This window comes from Glycine max, chromosome 18, assembly GCF_000004515.6.
Source record: "Glycine max cultivar Williams 82 chromosome 18, Glycine_max_v4.0, whole genome shotgun sequence".
Classification (NCBI taxonomy): Eukaryota; Viridiplantae; Streptophyta; class Magnoliopsida; order Fabales; family Fabaceae; genus Glycine; species Glycine max.
In genome coordinates this window covers 11,181,708-11,194,511 of record NC_038254.2, presented here as the reverse complement: position 1 = coordinate 11,194,511, position 12,804 = coordinate 11,181,708, and the positions used below count along the sequence as shown (strand labels likewise).

The 12,804-nt window shown below is 39.6% G+C and overlaps 1 pseudogene; it reads right to left on the bottom strand.

Annotated features, from left to right (window-relative positions):
• Positions 1 to 437: 437 nt before the first annotated feature.
• Positions 438 to 1,832, bottom strand: LOC100786297 (spermidine hydroxycinnamoyl transferase-like; annotated as a pseudogene).
• Between the last annotated feature and the right edge of the window lie 10,972 nt (positions 1,833 to 12,804).

The window sequence follows — 12,804 nt, the reverse complement described above, 5'->3', positions numbered from 1 at the left end:
AATGTGTTTTGATGTTCATTTAATATTTTATAAGGTTTATTGAAAATTCCCAATATTATCTCCGGTGCATTTGCAATATAAGAACATTATTCATCACATGGAATACAGATCACATGTAAATTAAAAAAACACACTACACATTATCAACATCTAAAAACAAGGAAACAGACTTTAAAATAAAACTGCAAACATAGTAGAAGTCCTCAATTACACAATAGTCATGGTTTTAAATTCTGATCCATGACTGAAATTGTGATCATAACGCCAAGGTATTTTGACACTTCACAGTCATTTTATGACCGGAATTGTGATAGTATCAGTCATATTTTTTCATAATTATCCGTAATGTAAAGATTTTAACTCATCATGATCGTGATTGCAACCACAATTTAAAACCATGATAGTAGCTAACAAAATATTTCATAGCTCCATATGTGCTATAATGAGGATACATACAAATCCTCGTAGAAAAACTTTCTGAAAAGCTTCATAAGTGCTTCTTGGAAAAATATGTTAACAATAACACCATCTCCATCAGGGCTTGGAAGAATTCCTGCCCTATTTACCTGAAACAGACTTGCTAAACCATAATGCACAGGCTTTCCCCAACCAAAATTTGATTCATACACTGCCATGGTCATCAAGCTTGTGAGAAAAATGTTATGATCCCCAACAGAGGGCGTATTTATAAGGTGTTGTTGTCCCACGACAAAAGCCCTAATGTTGTCCAATTGCCATTTGCCTAAACCAACATTTAATTGTGACCTCAAAAAGTCTTCAGTAATTGCATGAGATGTTTCCCTTATCTTTTGAGCAGTGAATCCTAATGGGTTTGATATGATATCTCCCTCATAACATTCAGGTGTCGCTACTTTTGCCAAAGCATTCCCAAAATAATTCTGAGGTAGGGGCGGTTTCAATCTATTGCGAAAATTAACACTAAACCGAACTAGAATTGGTTGGTTTGAATTCTCACCAGATTCAGCACGAGCCATAGATGCACATCTCCATATATGAGCAACAACAACTTCAAATCTGCTATAAGGTCTGGACCCTTCTTTTGAAGGGTGATCATTAGCCTTCTTCTTTAGCCTCTCTATCTGGCTTGATGTGAGTTTTAGCAATGCAACACTTCTCTTTTTCTGCTCTTTTCCTAGTGTTTGTGGTGCAGGCTTCAACTCTTGGAGTTTAACGCTTGGTGTTGATGCCTGATTTGGTAATAATTTGAGTAGTGTTCGATCGAGAAATGGCATTTCATCAGGGTTTAGTTCTTCTCCTCGAGTCAGCTTTGCCCATCTGTTCATGAAGTGAATCAGGCCAGTCGCATCAGTCAAAGGATGAGAGATAAGAACTCCAATGGCAAGGCCTTCACCACCAAGGAACCTTGTTAATTCAATAGCAGTAGGGGAATCTCCTCTGTAGGATGAGTATCATCAACTTTTGGAATAAGTTCATCGGTCGACCCTGACGCTGAAAAGTCTCCATAATCACCAAATGTTTTTGTTGTTTCAGCTTCAATCAACGTCACTCCCTTTGTGTTGCAATTCACTTCCATTCGACCACTTTCTGTCAAGCTCAACCTGTCAGCTACTGGGTAGTAGTACACTAAAAGCTTGCTAAGAGAGTTTCTCAACCTCTCAATGGTGTCGCTGTTGGGTTTTGCTTTGTAAATGTAGATGGTGGCTACATGGCCTAGGACCCCAAGTTGGTCGCTATCTGATAGCCATAAAGGATCATTGGGAGTTGGTTGATATGGAGTGACGTTGTAAGAAGCCACAGTGGTTACCATTTTAGGTGAGTGAAGACCTCAATGTGCTTGAGGCTATATTGGAATGGTCCTTACCTTTCTCAGGAGCTCTTTATAGCGCTTTAATTAAAGTATTCAATAATGATTTATTTCCTTCTTTTCGGTCAAAGGTAGAAATATTTTAATGCTTTGATTAAAGCATTTGGGTTCTAAATCTTCTAGATCTCAAGAGTTAAATATATATATATATATATGTTTCTTTCTGTTTTATTCACTATATTTTTATTTGATGATTGAGGACTGCTATTTGTTACGATGAATTTCAATACGAAATTGCAAAATTAAATATTTTAATCAATAAGATAACAGAGCATATCAGAAGGGTTTGGCATAATTTCATTTTAGGTTAAAATATATTTTTAATTTTTGATAAATATATGAATTTTGAGTTTGTTTTCTAATAATTTTTTTTGTATTAAGTTTCTATTAAAATAATAATTTTATTTTTGATTCTTCACATTTTTTTAAGTCACGATAAATTAATGAATTTTATATTTTCTTATTTTTAATTTTTTTATTTATCATTAGTTGTTTTCAAATCAACTAATAATAAATGAAAAAAATTATTAGAATGCAAACACAATTTATTAATTTATCAAAAGCTAAAGAAATATGTCAAAAACCAAAAACAAATTTTTTGTTTTATCACATGTCAAAAAAATAAAGCAAAAAAAAATTATGAAGCAAATACAAAATTTAGGTATTTTTATATTAGGATTACAAACATATTTTAGTCGTGTGTGTGTGTGCGCCCCATAGGAAAAGTGGAGCCAAGGCGCTGGAGAGTTATGACCGTGGATTACTTCCTTCGTCGTTTCTCTTGTTAGTCTTGTGCCATACGCAATGATTGGTTTGTTTTTCTTAAGGATTAGACGTAATCTTTATACCTTTACGTGTCCCTTTTGATATTATATATGTATTCATCATTTCTACTCATTGTTGGTAATTTCATTCTACTCGTAATGCTTGATTCTATTTGATCACTAGTGTCATGAAATTGGATTTTAAGTGAGACTAAAAATTAATCTTAGAATTTGAACCAAATGATTTTACTCTTTACATTACATTGCTAGAAATATAGTGTAACGTTTTGATTGCAAAAAGTACGAGAATATAATTGTAAAAAATGTAAAAAATGTTAAAAAAATGTCCCTAAATCCTAGGCCTGATATCTAATTCGGAGATAAAACTGTGCCCACTGGATCCGCAATGCTTTTAATCTCTCAGGCTCCAATGGTCTAGGGTCGTTAAAATACTGCATGATTAAATAAATCATATTAAGTTAATAATGTAATACAAATTATAAATAAATCGATTTTCTTTGAAATAAACTTACCGCTTCCCAATTATTTGTAAAAGTTCCTAAAATGATGGTGGACATCTAGTGCATGACATAGTAGCCGCACTCAGTAGTTCCTTTTTGTCTATTACACTAAATACATAATGAAATTTGGATATTAATTAAACAACTAGTGTACAGACACATAAAGAAATATATATAAGTAGAATTTTTATGTAAATGACGTACCTTGACGACAATCCACCTAGCAGGAGCCTTTGATTTAGGCTGTGGAGCATCATCAAGACCCTTGATAGCACTGTTCCATATGAGTAACAATTAAAAACTGGTGTTGTACGTTGAGGTATTACAATGCAAATGTATTGAAAACAACACTAACCTATTAATAATCCCCTTAAGGTAGTTGTCTGGCCTGTTATGCAATGAACAAAACCAGACAACTAAGTGTTCCTTGGGCAGGATGACCACCATCTGCCAGTGTCCGCTGCAGTGGAACCTAAAATGGGTTAGTACATTAGTAAACATTAATTAAATTTTGTTATTTTGTGACTTACCCATTTAGGTAGGCTCCAAGATACACATCGCGTTGTGAACTCTGCATCCAACTCTTTATGTAACTTTCAGGTTCAAACTGCGATTGCCCATACCTCTGAATGGACTGAGGCTCGAGGAATCCATAGATATCAGAATTCCTCGCTCGCATACATGTTTCAGTGAGATGCCTGTTTATGTTAAGTCAAAGTTAAATATTTATGAATTGAAAGCCATAACTTAGGTAAATAAAAGCCTTTTATATAAAGACTTACAGAATCCACAACTGTAACACTGATATGCTGAGACATTGACCACCGTGTGCGATTTCAGAGAGGTCTTCGTGCTTTATGTACAGGGGGAAATCTGGATTAATGACCCCGAACACGGTGGCATCCCATCTAACCTGATAAGGCCTCAAGAAAAGCTCTGGGATGGTCAATGTCATCAGATAAAGCGGATCATCGACCTCCGGATCGGGCTTCGGAGGTGGTTTGAAACAAAGAAGAAAGTTAAATGGCCTAATTTGAAAAGAAGAAACATATAGTAAGGACAATAAGTACCTGCTGTGATAAAGACTTGACCAGATGTGTCGGCCAAGCAAGGAAGGTGTGAAGTGCCTGCCCCACTAAGGAAACCTCATCAGTGGGTACAGGAACTGGAGCATCTGCATCTCTAACCTCCTCCACACTCACCTTTACTTGGCCAGGCAACAAAGGAGTGTTATGAACAACAGTGGATCCCTCATAAACTCTCCCGATGGCAACCAGGCGTGCAGGATCTGCTTCTATGTATAAGCCGCACCTATCAGAGTCACCGATCTCAGGATCGTTTCCTGAGGGATCAACACAACTCCCCTTTGTGCTCACTCGAGGACTGGAGGGACCAGGACCAACCACAGGCTCAGGAGGCACTGCAACTCCCTGAGATTGCATCTGCGACTGAAGGTGGCTGAAGGATGCCATGACCTGCCTCGTCACTTTCTCTGTGATGGACTCCTCTAGCTGGTCCCTGATCTGCTGGGTCAGCTGCTGTAATTCGTCAGGAGGCAGGGAGGAAGCGCTGTGGGACGTCTGTGGAGCCGATCCAAAGTATTGCTTGATGGTGACACCGGCTCCAGCAGCATAGACACATCCAGGGTGCTCTGGACGTCCAATAGCAGCGGCCAGAACATCCTGACGTCCATGGGGGACGAACGATCCCTGTGTGGCCTGCTCCTCAAACGAATCCTGCACAGAAAACACACAGTGGTACATGGCATTCTCAAAATATTCAAACATAATTGTAATGGTTAGTTGAACATGACTTACAATCTTCTTAGCGATTTCCTATGCGGCCTCAGTCGTCATCTCCCCTGTCTTCTTTGTGCGGGCCATCTTCCACTTCACGTGGCGTCTGACCGGGGATGGAGGGTTGATGACGCCATCAACGCTTCCTGACTGTGCAGCTTCATGCATCTTCTTCTTGGTCTTCTCAGCCAGGAGCTTCTGCTCCAAATAATCATAACCCCCACGAGACAAAACGTGGGGGGCAGTATTCTGCTTCTGGATGGCCTGTGCCTTCATGCACACATCCTGAAAAAATTAAACAATAATGTTTGAAATGGATAGAATGAAGTATAACAACATCATGTTTAATATGAAAAACAACTTAAATGGCAAAGGAACATACCTCCCAAGAAGGGTCTCTGCGAGTCTGGCAAAACTGGGCCCACTTTTCCTTGCTGATGCCGTATTTGTCACAAACAGTGTCCTCGACACCGTCCTGATCGGCTGCAAGGGACCATTTCCTCGTGAGGTCTGATTTAAACTGCCTCCATCTCTCCCCCACGGTCTGTAGTAACTTCCTTTTCGTCCTACTGCCAGAAGCCTCTGGGATATCAAATTCCGCCTGACAACATGAAACAAAGTTTATTTGTTACAATAATGAAATTTTTTGGCTATTAATTACACACAATCAAATAAGAAAAGAGAAATACCTGAATATCCTCCCAAATCAGGTCCTTCTGAGCAGTAGGGACCTCCTTCCAGTTCTCGTAGGTGATGTCCACCTTATCACGTGCCACAATCCCCAAATATGTTCTTAATTTCTTCTTGTGGGGACCGTCGGCCTTCCCTGTAGCAGGATCAACATGCACCACTGGTCTCTCAACACCAGGTGGTCTAGTGGACAACGATCATAGCCGTGAGGCTTTACGTGTCCGCTTCACGACAGACGTCGAAGCCGATGTGTCCGAAGTAAGAGGAGGAGGAGGAGGAGAAGGAGGAGAAGGAGGAGGAGGAGGAGGAGGAGGAGTAGTGGAGGCAGGTGGAGAACCCATGATCTTTTATACAATAACATACAAAATTGGATTAATGAAAAGAGGATTAGTGATAAGTTTTTTTTGGAAGGCAAAAGTATAAGATTATTAAACAAAACCCCACCATATAAGGAGACAAGACAAATTAACCAAAGGACTCTGAAAGATAGGTAGTTGTGCTTTTTAATTGTGATTTCATCCATGTTTTCTTTGATATTGATTTTCTTAGGACTTCATCCATGTTTTGACAGCATTTGATTTTCTTTTTTGCAGAAAAGAAAGAGGGGAATGAGCAACAATTTGAAGGTTGTACATTCAGGAACTAAAGAATTCAAAATAGCTAGTAATAAGAGGGATTTGTTTTTGGGATTTTCTGAGCACCAAGAGCGGCTACGCAAGAAGCTTGCACTTAAGGAGGGAAGGATATTTGCAGCTAATGAACAACTTTCTTAACTATTTGTCCTTCAGATTTTACTATTTTTTTTCTTATATGTAAATATAAATAATATAAGGTTATGCCATAGGGACATGGTCATTTTTACCCCTAACAATCTTAGAAGTAAATATAGACCATGTTTTTACGCCATACCCTTATACCATTTATATTTACATATTAGCAAAAAGAAACAGTAAAATCTTAAGGACAAATAGTTAAGAAACTTGTTCATTAGCTGCAAATATCCTTCCCTCCTCAAGTGCAAACTTCTTGCGTAGCCGCTCTTGGTGCTCAGAAAATCCCAAAAACAAATCCCTCTTATTACTAGCTATTTTGAATTCTTTAGTTCCTGAATATACAACCTTCAAATTGTTGCTCGTTCCCCTCTTTGAGAATGAGGAGGATCTTCATAGGACTTCATCCAGCTGATGTTTGTCGGCAGTTTCATCATCCACCACCCTTTTCTTTTGTGCCTTCTCACGTTCATTGTTGTTAAACCCATATTTATGCCTTCTTCCCTTCATGTCTTGTTTGATCAAAACTTTAGCTGAATCTCCCATCTTCAGCATAGTTGAATCTCTTGTCTTATTGTCCAATGCCACATTTTGATGGCCTGTATCTCTTTTGTTCGTATGTTCTACTGCTTTAGCTTCACAATGCATAGAGCAATCAGAATTTTCGAGTCATCACCAAAGGCTTCTGCATCAGCGTTGACACTTTCCACCCTCTTTGGTTTATGCTTCTGTGTTTTCTTCCATGCTTCCTCCTTATAATTCTCAGATTTATTGGAGGTCCCACTAGAAGGATCAGCACCAATCCGTGCTTGTTCCTCCTCTACCAGCTCAATATCTTTCCTTTCACCTTTGCTTTTGAAAACTACACTGTAATTTACAAAACAAAAGTTGAAAGGAAAGATATTGACCTGATAGACGAGGAAGAAGCACAGATTGGTGGTGATCGTTCTAGTGCAACCTCGAATAAAGCTGAGATTTATAACGAGGAGGCACGGAAGAAAACACAGAAGCATAAACCAAAGAGGGTGGAGAGTGTCAATGCTGATGCAGAAGCCTTTGGTGATCACTCGGAAATTCGGATTGCTTTATGCATTCTGAAGCTGAAGCACTAGAACATACGAAGAAAAGAGATACAGGCCATCAAAGTGTGGCATTGGACAATGAGACAGGAGTTTCAACTATGCTGAAGATGGGAGATTCAGCTAAAGTTGTGATAAAACAAGACATGAAGGGAAGAGAGCATAAATATGGGTTTAACAACAATGAACATGAGAAGCCAGAGAAGAAAAGGGTGGTGGATGATGAAACTGGCGACAAACATGAGCTGGATGAAGTCCTAAGGAGGCAAATTGAAACAAAAAACCGATGCCTCAATAAGAGAAAAATGTAGTTGTCACTTACTAGGTTTGGTGACCTCTGTCTCTGCAGAAAATTACATTAGCCGATGTTAATCAATTCTCCTTCATCATGATCATTTCGATTTGCATGAACGTCGTCAGCTTCTTCTTCTCCGACAACGTTACCAGTGATTTGAGCGGTCAAAGGACTAACATAGGTGTCCATGTATGAATCATCATCTTCTACATTAACACCAACTGTTTTGCCCTGCAGAACCACGCACCACCTTTCATCACAAGGGTCTTGCATGTAAAATACTTGTCTAGCTTGTTCTGCCATGATGAAATGGTCATTGTGGTAACCAAGTTTCTTTAGATCTACCAGGGTAAATCCTATATCATCGGTGCGCACATCGGTGTTGCTGTCAACCCATTTACATTTGAAAACACATACTGTAAATTTCACATAATTAAGCTCCCAAATTTCATCAATGAACCCAAAGTAAGGGATGGAAGCTACACAGGGATTGGCGTCATTGACACTTGCAAAGTGTTGAGATTCAGCCCTTAGGGTGACCCCGCTGTTCTGCATTGTACTTTTGTCATCTTGTGCTTTTGTGTAAAATGAATACCTGTTTATGTCGTATCCTTGCCAGGTTATAACATTTCTTTTAGGCCCATCTGCTAGTTTTCTTAATGTTTCTGAAGCATTCCCATCTGTAAAGATTGTATCTTTAAACCAATCACAGAAAGTTTTGTTATACTTTTTCAACGCCCAATTCTTTGACATTTTTGGATTATTCTTTTTGACTAAAGCTTCGTGCTTAACTATGTATGGAAAAACTTCATTACTGTTGTTCAAGACATACAAGTGAGCTTGTAACAAATCTTCTACACTTGGAGTGATCACCTGCAGTCCTCTTGAACCCTTACCACCCACTCTGTCATCATGCCGACACTTAGGAAGCCCAACAGCTTTAGCCTTCTCTAAGTATTTTGAACAAAATTCAATGGCTTCTTCTGCAATGTACCTCTCAACAATAGATGCTTCCGGACGATATAGATTCTTTGTATACCCTTTTAAGATCTTCATGTATCGCTCAACCGGGTACATCCATCGTAGATAAACAGGACCACAACATTTGATTTCTCTGACCAGATGCACAATCAAGTGAATCATGATGTCAAAGAAAGCAGGGGGAAAATACATCTCCAACTGGCACAGTATAATTACGGCCTCATTTTCCAACTCATCAAACATTACTGGATCAATCACTTTGCTACATATAGCATGGAAGAAAAAGCACAGGCGAGTTATCGTGAACTTGACTTTGTTTGGCAAGATGTCTCGTATAGCCACCGCTAACAATTGTTGCATAAGCACGTGACAATCGTGAGACTTTAACCCTACAAGCTTAAGCTCCTTCAACTGCACAAGGCTCTTAATATTTGAAGAGTATCCTTGTGGAACCTTCACCCGATGAAGACACTGACAAAAACTTATCTTCTCCTTCTTGGAAAAAGTATGGTAGGCTGGGGGAAAGTAAATTTTCTTCCCATCAGACCTTGGATGCAACTGTGATCTTATACCCATATCAGCTAGATCTTGACGGGTATTCAAGCCATCCTTCGTCTTGCCTTGAATATTAAGGAGCGTCCCAATCACACTGTCACAAACATTTTTCTCCACATGCATAACATCAATACAATGTCTAACGTCAAGATCACACCAGTACGGAAGATTCAAAGAAAATGGATCTCTTCTTCCATATGCAACTCTGACTTTTATCCTTCTTTTGGGTCTTCCCAAATACAGTGTTCAGGTGTTGAACCCGCTGATATACCTGCTCACCAGTGAACGGTATCGACGCAATATCATGCTCTTGACTTCCATTAAAAGCTTTTCTCAGTCGTCTGTAAGGATTGTTGGGTGTTAGAAAGCGGCGATGCCTACTGTAGACTGTTTTTCTCCCATGTTTCAGTTGTGTGTAACTTGTATTTTCTTCACAGATGGGGCATGCATGATGACCCTTAACACTGTAACCGCTAAGATTCCCATATGCTGGGAAGTCATTAATGATACAAAAAAGCATTGCACGCATTTCAAACGTCTCCTTGCGAAACGCATCAAACACTACAACCCCCTCGTCCCACAATTTCTCAGATCTTCAACCAACGAACTTAGATAAACATCAATGTCATTTCCTGGCTGTCTTGGGCCCGATATCATCATAGACAACATCATGTATTTTCGCTTCATGCACAACCAAGGAGGCAAATTGTAAATTACTAGCAGAACTGGCCATGAACTGTGTTGAGTGCTTAAGGTGTCATATGGATTCATTCCATCACTGGCTAGTCCAAGTCTAAGATTTCTTGGCTCATTCCCGAAATCCGGATACAAACCATCAATCTTCTTCCACTGGGAGCAATCAGCCGGATGACGGACCATTCCATCTGAAATCCTTCCATTTGCATGCCATGTAAGGTCTTTTGCGTCGTCCTCGTTAGCAAACAGACGCTTAAACCTTGGAATGATTGTAAGATACCACAAAACCTTCGCTGGGGGCCCTTGTTGGAGTTTTCATCAGAATTGCTTTCCTCTTCATCCTTCACTTTGTACCGTGAAGTCCCACAGACAGGGCATTTGGACATTTCTTGGAATTCATGCCTGTAGAGTATGCAATCATTGGGGCAAGCATGAATCTTCTGATACTCCATACCCATGGGACACAATATCTTCTTCGCCTTATAGTAACTTTTAGGCAGCGTGTTGTCCTCTGGAAGCAGATTGTGCACTACCTCAAGCAGTGAGGTGAAACTTTTGTCACTCCACCCATACCTGGCCTTCACATTAACCAGACTTAACACCGCAGACAACAGGGTTAAGGAATTCTTGCACCCTGTATACAAAGGCTTCTTTGAATCACTCTGCAATCCTTCATACACAGGGGCGTGTGCTTGTTGAAAACACTCTTGTCCAAGGTCACGAATCATGTCTTCCAAGCGATCTCCCATTTCTACATCAAACGGTTCAGATTGGGACCCAGTATGCATGTCAGTCACTTCACCATGCCATATCCACGTCGTGTAATTCTTTTCATCCCATCACACAATAGATGGTCTCGTATGTCGTCAAGTAGTTGTCGTCTTCCATTCAAACAGTTGATGCAAGGACAATAATATTTTCCTTCTTCATTCGGTCGACCTCTTTCTAAAGCAAATTGCAAAAACTACTCGATGCCATCCTCATATTCTGGGCTCATGCGACTTTGATTGATCCAACTTCGATCCATCTAAGCAAATCCATGCATGCAAATCTCACTTTTTTATTTATAGGTATGGCCCTATCCCATTTAGGAAGACTGTCTTTTATGTTAGCCTCAAACGTCATGGTTAGCATTATTTTGAACAATTTGAGTAAATTTCGGCAACATTTCGCATTGGTCTCCAAGTACACGACATGACATCAGTGAAATGAATTTCACAATAATTAAGTATGCACTCAGAGAACAACTTAAAATGCATTCAACCGAAATTTCATCAAATTAATCAAAATAATAATAACCTGACCGAATGAGTCTAACATAAAAATACAAGTCTCCCCAAACTGTCCAAACGGACAATTCAAGACTAAATACAATGACTAATGCAAACTATCCACAAGAATCATTGCATTCAGTCTCAAACGGGAATCTACGGTTCACTCAGCATGAACAACAGTTATTTATATAGCAAATTACATTCAGCACGTATAACAACATTCATGACATACAAGAACATTCATGACGTACAAGAACATACAAGGACATCAACAGTTGTGTGTGTGTGTGTGTGTTTTGTGTTTGTCTCTTTATGTGTGTGTGTGTGTGTGTGTCTATGTGTGTGAGTGTGTTTGTGTATGTGTGTGTCTGTGACTCAGTGTGTGTGTCTGTGGCTCAGTGTGTTTATGTGTTTGTCTGTCTCTTTATGTGTGTGTGACTGTGTGTGTGTGTGTGTTTGTGGTTGTCTCTTTATCTGTGTGTGTGTGTGTGTGTGTGTGTGTTTGTCTCTTTATGTGTGTGTGTGTCTGTCCATGTGTGTGAGTGTGTTTGTGTATGTGTGTGTTTATGACTCAGTGTGTGTGTCTTTGTGTGTGGGTCTCTGTGTGTGTCTGTGGCTCAGTGTGTTTGTGTCTTTGTCTGTGTCTTTATGTGTGCGTGACTCTATGTATGTATGTGTGTGTATCTTTATGTGTGTGTGTGTGTGTTTGTGTTTGTGTCTGCGTGTGTTTGTCTCTATGTGTATGTGTTTGTGTATCTGTGTGTGTCTCATTGCAGGGTAGCAAAGGATCATTAAATTGTAAACATCATGAACCACATGATGAGGGAAGCAGTATCAAATCAATGTTTTACAAGCTTTTGGTCAATCAAAGGAGTGGTGTCTTCATGCTGCAAATTGATGGTTTCTGAGTGGAAAATCCTAATTTGGTTAAGCCTGAAATTCTGCAGCATTTGCAAAGCAGATTCAAATTAATTGAAGTTATGTACGAGCACTGTAGCTTTTACAAAAATAAGCACTGCAGCTTATTTAAGGCACAAATTCTGCAGCATCTGCAGTATGTGGGTGTGTTTCAGTGTGTGTGTGTGTGTTTCTGTGTGTGTGTGTGTGTGTCTATGTGTGTGTGTGTGTGTATATGTGTTTCAGTGTGTGTGTGTGTGTGTGTGTTTCTGTGTGTGTGTGTGTGTGTGTGGGTGTGTGGTTGTGTATGTGTGTGTGTGTGTGTGTTTCTATCAGTGTGTGTGTGTGTGTGTGTGTGTGTGTGTGTGTGTGTGTGTGTATGTGTTTCTGTCAGTGTGTGTGTTTCTGTGTGTGTGTGTGTGTTTCTGTCAGTGTATGTGTGTGTGTTTCTGTGTGTGTGTGTGTGTGCGTGTTTCTGTCTTTTATGTGTGTGTGTGTTTCTCTCTGTGTGTGTGTGTGTGTGTGTGTTTCTGTGTGTGTGTGTGTGTGTGTGTGTGTGTTTCTGTCAGTGTGCGTGTGTTTCTATCTTTTATGTGTGTGTGTTTCTGTCTTTTATGTGTGTCTGTTTCTGTGTGTGTAT